This window comes from Prionailurus bengalensis, chromosome B4, assembly GCF_016509475.1.
Source record: "Prionailurus bengalensis isolate Pbe53 chromosome B4, Fcat_Pben_1.1_paternal_pri, whole genome shotgun sequence".
Taxonomy (NCBI): Eukaryota; Metazoa; Chordata; class Mammalia; order Carnivora; family Felidae; genus Prionailurus; species Prionailurus bengalensis.
The window spans coordinates 79,689,775-79,697,654 of record NC_057358.1 but is presented as its reverse complement, the minus strand read 5'-3'; the positions used below and the strand labels follow the sequence as shown (position 1 = coordinate 79,697,654).

The 7,880-nt window shown below is 40.9% G+C and overlaps 1 protein-coding gene across 4 annotated transcripts in view; it reads left to right on the top strand.

Annotated features, from left to right (window-relative positions):
• Nucleotides 1–1,555: 1,555 nt before the first annotated feature.
• Nucleotides 1,556–7,880, top strand: part of ATF7 (activating transcription factor 7) — an 86,204-nt gene continuing 79,879 nt past the window's right edge. For 2 of the 4 annotated variants that reach the window (XM_043564078.1, XM_043564074.1), the window contains exon 1: nucleotides 1,556–1,699. The gene's annotated coding sequence lies outside the window, so the exon portion shown is untranslated. The other 2 variants (XM_043564076.1, XM_043564075.1) reach the window with 2 other exon arrangements.

Below are 7,880 nucleotides of genomic sequence, written 5' to 3'. Positions count from 1 at the left end.
CATGACCTGAGCTGAAATCAAGAGTTGGGACACTTAACCCACTGAGCCACCCAAGCACCCCTAATTTTTTTTTTTTAAAGTACCATCTTGGTTACCACATGAGAACAAATTTTAATATAGTCTTTCCATTTGATGCTTTACCTAAAATCGTCCCAAGGCTGTCTTTTCATAATTCAACTGCTGGTGCAAACATGTTCCTTCTTCAAAGAGGCCTTCCCGACACCAGGAGTAAAAGTTGCTTCCCCACCTCCCCACTTGCTGTCTCATTACCCTGAAAGCACTCTTCACTACTGAAATATTTGTGTTTATTGGGTTATTAACTGTCTCCCCTTCCCCACAAAGATATAACTTCTACCAGAGCCGGGACTTGGTCTGTCTGCTCGTCTCCCCATGCCTAGAACAGTGCCTTGCACATACTATGTCCTGTTAAGTATTTGTTGAGATACTTACTGAATAATAAGTAGTGTCTTTAATTCCCAGTGCTATATATTTTATCTCATTTGATCATTACAACTCTTTGAGTAAAATGGGATTACTAGCCCCAGAGTAAAAAGATTCAGAGAATCATCTCGCTGGAAGTCACAGGCTAACTAAATAACAGGGTTGGGACTGCTTAGGTAGGTGGCTTGTTTTTTCCAATACATTCACTCCAGTTCTAGGATTAAGGGCATTTCACACTACTTTCCAATTAAGGAAGTGATAACTCTGGAGGAGAGTAGAAACAACCTGCACATTTGTAAGTCGCCAGTTCCCTTACCATCCCCACCCCTTATGCAGACACACACATAGCAGAGTTATGGCCACACTGATATTATTCTAAGTGCAAAGAAGAAAATGCAATTACTCAACTGTTTGGCAACCTGAATCCCCTTGTGTATCCGCCTCAAGTCCCTCCCCGCCCCCTTTTTCTTTTAAAACAGCTTCATTTAGGTATAATCTTTCATTTTTCTTTTTTTTTTTCACGTTTATTTATTTTGAGAGAGAGAGAGAGAGAGAGAGAGAGAGAGAGAGAGAGAGAGAGAGAGAATCCCAGTCAGGCTCCGTCTCTCGGCTGGAGCTCATAGCCCAAATCAAGAGTCTGATGCTGAATCAACTGAGCCACCCAGGTACCCCAAAACTCTTGTTATTCAAGTGTGCTCCTTTAGCGGCCAAGGGAGGGGAAACCAAAGTGCGCTCCTTTTAAATAATCGCATTCCCTATAATGTTTACTTGAATATACACTTTTGAGTTTATTTATTTAAGGGCTCGCTATACCCCAGGTGGGGCTTGAACTCATGACCTTAAGATCAAGAATCGCATCCTCTTCTACCAGGCGCCCCTTCACGCTACCTTTTGGATCTCCACCACTACAAGCATCTGGAAGGATTCCCTTTCCCTTTCGTTTTACCCCTATATTCCACAGCCAAACACGTGTAACCTGTGTGTACCGAATTCGCTCAGCCTCTCTCCCCAGTCGAGCCCGACGCACCGAAAGCCCGGCCCCTTCTTTTTTCCGGAGCCCCGCCTTTCGGCCCCTTTCCAACTTAGGTCCTACGGATCTCGCCCTTCCTCCCCCAGCACCCCCCACATCTCGCGAGAGGTGAGAGCCCCTGGCCGGACGAGAAGAAAGTATCTGCTCCGCTGAGGGGGGAAAGAAGGAGCTGGAGACAGATTGTGGGACCGAACGCGGGCGGGCGGGAGGCGACGGAGCTACCAGCGGGTGAGTTCTTTTAACATTAACTAGTCCATGATCTGGCAGAGTCTCCCTTTCAACTCTGGCCAGTCCCAGTGTCCCAGGCCGGGGTCTCCCCTCCCAGTCTGTGTTGGACGGGGGCGCTGAGGCGGTGGCCGGGCCCAGTCTGAGGAAGTGGGTGGGGCATGGGCTAACGCCGGCCAATAAAAGAGAAGGAAGCTACGATTGGCGGCGATGAACACTAATGAGAGATCGTCCTTACCTTGCGGAGTGCCGCCCCTCTTCTCTCCCTCCTACCGCCTCCTTCCTTTGGGGGGGAAGGCGGGGCCAGAGGCCTGAAGTGTGGGGAGAACTTGGGGTAAGTAGCCCCGGGGGGCACAGGGCGTGGCAAGGAGAGGGGAGTTGAATCCTGAGGGAATGAAAGTCTGGTAGAGCCTAATGGGAGGATCAGGGGATGGAGTGGAACGGGAGGAAGGGGAAGGGTACTAAATTGGTTGAAGACCCAGGCTTATCAAAGAGTGGTGTTAGGAGCTTGGCATTGGAAGAGCCAGGGGTAATAGGCAGGAGGTAGGGAGAGTAGGTGAAAACATGGCACTGGGTTTGGTTGGAAAGATAGGTAGGAGTAAATCATTGGAAACGGGAGTCCTGGCATTTCGACAGCATTATGAAAAAGCATAGGGACAGGATTTCAGAGAGAAAGTCTGAATTTGGAGAAGATTCAGTGAATGAGTTTAGGAAGTTAATAGGGGTGGACTTAGTAGTCAAAAAGCATCGGTTTTGAGAAGGGTGTAGGAATACAGAGGGGGTAAAGGAGGTGGTGTTTGGAAACGAGACAGCTGATAGATACGTTTTTCGCCTAGGTGTCAGAAGCAGCCTAGGATATTGATTCGGGGCTTTTGGTGTATAGGGCACCTAGTCTGGTGACCAGCTTGCAAGAATGGTGGGATAGGGGTACAGGAGGAGAAAAATAGAACAATTTCATCACTTCTATTGTGATTTCCTTTCTCTCTCTCTTCCTTTTCCTACACTCCTATCTTCCTAAACTCAGGGATGGGGGCTTGGGACTTAAGCAGCCCAAGTTGGAGCCCCATTGGGAGTCATATGTTGCTCCGAATTGCTTGTTATGTTCTCTGACTGGGGTGTTTACTACCCAGGGCACCTCCTACCCAGATTGCCGCGTTGCTACTTTCCTAACTTTAAAAGTTTGTTTTCTACTTAATAGAGGAGTATTTTAGTATCTCCGAAGGTTGTGTCCTAGTAAGTGTAGGGTTGTGGGGGTCTGCAGAGCTTTCTGGGCAAGCTCGCTTGATTCTTATGTTTAAAAACTTTGCAGTAGTATAAGTAAAGTAATTCTTATAAAGACATCGGTCTTTACAGTTCTTGTAAGCACAGAAAAATATACTCAATTGAAGTTTGTTTTGTTAAATGTCGTATCCACTTATATTCTTGAAGAGTTGTTAAATGGATGGCTGTAGGTAGTTTTCATTAGCTTATATATTTTAAACGGTGTAAATAAGATGGACATGTATTTCAGGAAAGTGAAAAAAATTCAGTTTCTTCCTTTGTGTCTAGACTCAGAAGCTAAAGATATGTCATAATATCTTAGGGCAAGTGTTGAGGAAATCAAACACAATTTGTACTTAAACATGGAGGATGTAAGGTAAGTGGAGACTATTGCGAAATGTAACATGTCTGTAAGAAAAGAAGCTAAAGAAAAGTTTGGCAGCTATACTAAGTAGTCTTACCAGTTCTTAATTCTGTACAGCAAAGGGACAAGCCTTTGCCCTTTGTTTGATAGTTGTGTATTTAATAATGGATTGAACCAACGCAGCCAATTAATTAATAACTTCTTTTCTATTGCATAGATTTGTCTTTTCCATCCTTCTCTTCTTTTACTTTTGAGAAGCAAAATAATGTCTGAAATGCCGGTAAAGCTGTTACATAAAGAGAAGCTGGAGTGTGTTGCTTTGTATTAACCTTCGGTTTTCAGGGACCATTTGAAGCTTTTTCTCCTGGCCAGAAAGTTGCCCCTACAACACATTAAGACTAATTAATTACTGACACTTTGGCATTAATTACTGAATTGGGTTCCAGTATTTCACATTTACAGCAGTTCTATTGGGCATTCAGACATTTTTGCGGTTTGCCTGACAGCAGCACAAAAAAATATACAGTGAAGAAGCAAAGTCCCTTGTTTTATTCTCCCATCCTAGAATTTGTGATGGCTTTAACTTGGGCACTATTAAATGCAAGATTCTTTTTTCCTTCATTAGTGTTAACACCTAGCAGAAAGCTAGAGAGTGCTAATATTCCTCATCTTTAAGCTTGTGGATCAAAGGTTACATCCTGTGAGAGTTTCAGTGTTGTAATTTTTAAGCATTTTGGTTTACCATTGCTTTTAAATGTTCACGGATACTGCTCTTGTACCTCCTTTCTCTTTCCTCTCCCACTTCCAAAATGAAAATTGTTTTTTTCAACCAACTCTTAAGCTATACTGCTTTGCCTCAAGTAAAGTCCCTGGCTCTGCCTGAACACAGCTGCTCTGAAGTTCTCACAAGTTACTGTTTTGTACATGTCAAGACGGAGTTTTTCCTAGGCTTCAGTAGGAGGGAGTCAGTGTTCAAGCAGCCTCATCCACGCCTGATAAGGAGGAGTCTTCTCCTTGCAAGGAAGTTTTAGGTGGAGCAAATAGCGTTGCCTTGTACATGCATAACAAAGACAGCTCTCTTCTTGAGACTAGTTGGCACGCTGGCATATAATTGTCCCTTATCCCTTGATAAAGGTACTAAAGTTAAGATGCAGATGTTGTTTCTTTGAGAAAAACAAATGCAGCATTCATTAAGAAAGAAGAAGCATTAATTTCTTTTGTTGTTGGTTTCTCTGAAAATGGTATTATGATTTTAGAGTTCATGAAAAAGTCTTCCATCGGGGTACCTGGCTGGCTCAGTCGGTGTAGCTTGCAACTTTTGATCTTGGGGTCATGAGTTCGAGCCCCATGTTGGATGTAGAGAGAGAATACTAAAAAAAAATAAATAAACTTTAAAAAAGAGAAAAGGTCTTCCACCTATTTAGAAACATGTCAAGGAAAACAATTTTTAAGCATCTGGTTTTTGAATGTTGTCTTCCTGCAGCAGGCTTCTTTGGGGATCAATATATTCATGAAATGTGAAAATACATTATATTTGGAATCCCTGGTACTTGGGTCTTTTCACTTCCCAATGTTATAAGGAAGAGGTCCCCACTTCACAGATACCCTATCCCATTATTGGAGGTCTACTTCTAGAACATTCTTTACATTGTGCTGAAGCTCTGTAGTTCTGCCATTTGCAGCTACAATAAATAAACCTAATTATTTGTCAACATGGTAGCCCTTCAAATATTTGAGGACGGTTATGTCCCATGAAGAGAGGCTTCTCTTACTGGGGTAGATATTCCAAGTTATGTCAGCCATTCCTCAAATGACCATTTTTAATAAAGTTCACGTTCCTCATCAACTCGGTTGCCTGAATCTTTAGGGTTTCTTATCTAGAACTGAAATAATGACATCTCAGGTATAATCTGATCAATACATAGTACAAGGGAGAGTATGGCCTCTTTTCTGCTGCACTTGGTACCTCTGTTCTTAAGGTCTAAGATTGCATTAATTTGTGTAATTTTTTACATGTAATTGATGACCTTACATTTATCCTTGTTATTGTCATCTTGTTAGTTTGTGTTTATTGTTTTAGCTTAATAATGTTATTTAGCCTCTTGGCCATTCCTCATGTCATATTCTCATATTTGTATCATTGATAGATAAATTTGATAAACAAGACATAAACATGACCCCTATGTGTTTGTTTTAGGTCACTGGTAAAAATAAGTAAGAGTGGAGTGATGCTCTGTAAATCAGCACTCCATTAATCAACCTTTCGGGTAAAACTCAATTGTGAATCCACCTACTGTTTTATGTTCTTAACCTACATTTCCTGTGAAATATAAAGAGGTATCTTGTTGAAATCTAAATATATTGTCTCTGACCTATCCCTGAGCTCCTAGGCTAGTGACCTGTTAAAAAATGAAATGAAGTTAGGGGCTCCTGGGCTCAATTAAGCGTCCGACTTCAGCTCAGGTCATGATCTCAGGGTTTAGTTCTTGATTTCGAGCCCCACATTGGGCTCTGTGCTGACAGCTCAGAGCCGGGAGCCTGATTTGGATTCTATGTCTCCCTCTCTCTGCCCGCTCCCTGCTCACGTTCTCTCCCTCTCTCATCTCTCAAAAATAAACATTAAAAAAAAAAAAAGAAAAAAGAAATGAAGTTAGACATTAGTTGCTACCTAGCTATGTTACACTAGTGTTTATAGATCACTACATTACTTGCCGGTTGTTCATAAGCCATCTATTTAATAATTCCCCTATTTTGGGGGCGCCTGGGTGGCTGAGTCGGTTGAACGTCCGACTTCGGCTTGGGTCATGATCTCACCATTCGTGGGTTCGAGCCCCACATCAGGCTCTGTGCTGGCAACTCAGAGCCTGGAGCCTTCTTCGAATTCTATGTCTCCCTCTCTCTCTTCCCCTCCCCTGCTCATGCTCTGTCTCTCTCTCTCAAAAATAAATAAACATTAAAAAATAATAATTCCCCTATTTTTTAGCTGTAATTTTCCTCCCATTTCCAACATTGCTGGTCCTGCTTTATTATTTTTTTTTTAACTTTCTCTTTATTTTTTAAACAATTCTAGAATGATTAACAGTGTTTCTTCATAGGTGGATGTTTTTTGTCATCAGGTGAAATTCTGTTTTAGAAACTTTTAGGAAGGAAAAAAAAGAAACTTTTAAGAAGAAATGTCATTCCCTCAACATTTTATTCATTTATTCATTTATTTATTTTTAAGTATTTATTTTTGAGAGAGAAAAAGAAAGAGAGAGAAAATCCCAAGCAGGCTTCACACTCTGCGCTGAGTCCAACGTAGGGCTTGGTCCCAGGACTGTGAGATCATGACCTGAACCGAAATCAAGAGTCAGTTGGACGCCTAACCAACTGAGCCACCCAGGCGCCCCATTCCCTCGACATTTTAAGTTACATATTAAAAAATTAAACTTTTGCCCATGTAACAGTTATATTGTAGCTGCCCCATAATATTGATACCTCCAAATTAGACCTAAGTTTTCATTTTCTGTTTGGAATAAAAACCTATACCACCTGTAAGAAAACACACACACACACACACACACACACACACAAAATTGACATTTATAATTACAGTTTATTGATGTGGTGGCCTAAGTTTGCCATGTTCTGTGCTGTAGGTAAAATTGTGCTAGCAATAAGCCAGAAATCAGAAGACATCTCTCTAGGGACTAAAGACGATGTTGGCAGCCAACATTACTTTCCTGTGTGTTAATTTTAGACCTGATAGTTGAATTTATGTTTGAGCAGTTTTAGCTGATAAATGCATTTTTTAAAGCACCTTCCTCTTTTGGGGTTTTAATTTTTACTTTCACTTTTAGAAAATTGCAAATTGTGAATGGAAATGTCTGTGCAGAATAAAGTAGCATGCCATTAGGGACAGGATGCATCTTCTTTTGATAGCTTCTCATCCATCTGAGATTGTTTAGTTACGAATTCTCCTGGAAAGCAGAACGATGGACTTGACGACCCCTCAAAGTCCTTTCCAGTCCACACATTCATAAATAGAAACTCAGATCAAAGAACTTATGTTGAAGAATGAGGAAGAAAAATAGAGTGTAAAGAAAATGAAATTGAAATGGTTCTACTGACCCAGTGGGAATGGCTAAACAAAAAGTAAGGAACATAAATGAGAAGAAATAACTCCTTTGAGCAAAAACACCAGAAAACAAAACAAAACAAAACAAAAACCCAAAACACAAAAGTCAACAACAACAACAAATATTTTGCATTGGGGTCATTTCATGTCTTTAAATATTTCATCATGATACTTTCTTTCCAAAATTTCCCTGGTGGACACTTTGTATTGAAAGAATTTTTTTTTTTTTTCTTTCCTTAAGTCATAGTATTTTGTTTCCTTTCCTTCTCTTGTTTATCCTTTTGTTTAGAAACTTTTTTTGGTGGGGGAAGGATTTGAAGAATATACCCACTGCCTGTATACAATGAAGAAGATTCAGTTTAGTTTTGAAAGTAAATGTATACTGCTTGGCTTCCTTAGAGAGGAAGGATGAGTGTTATATTTCAGGAAAAATTTTATGAAAA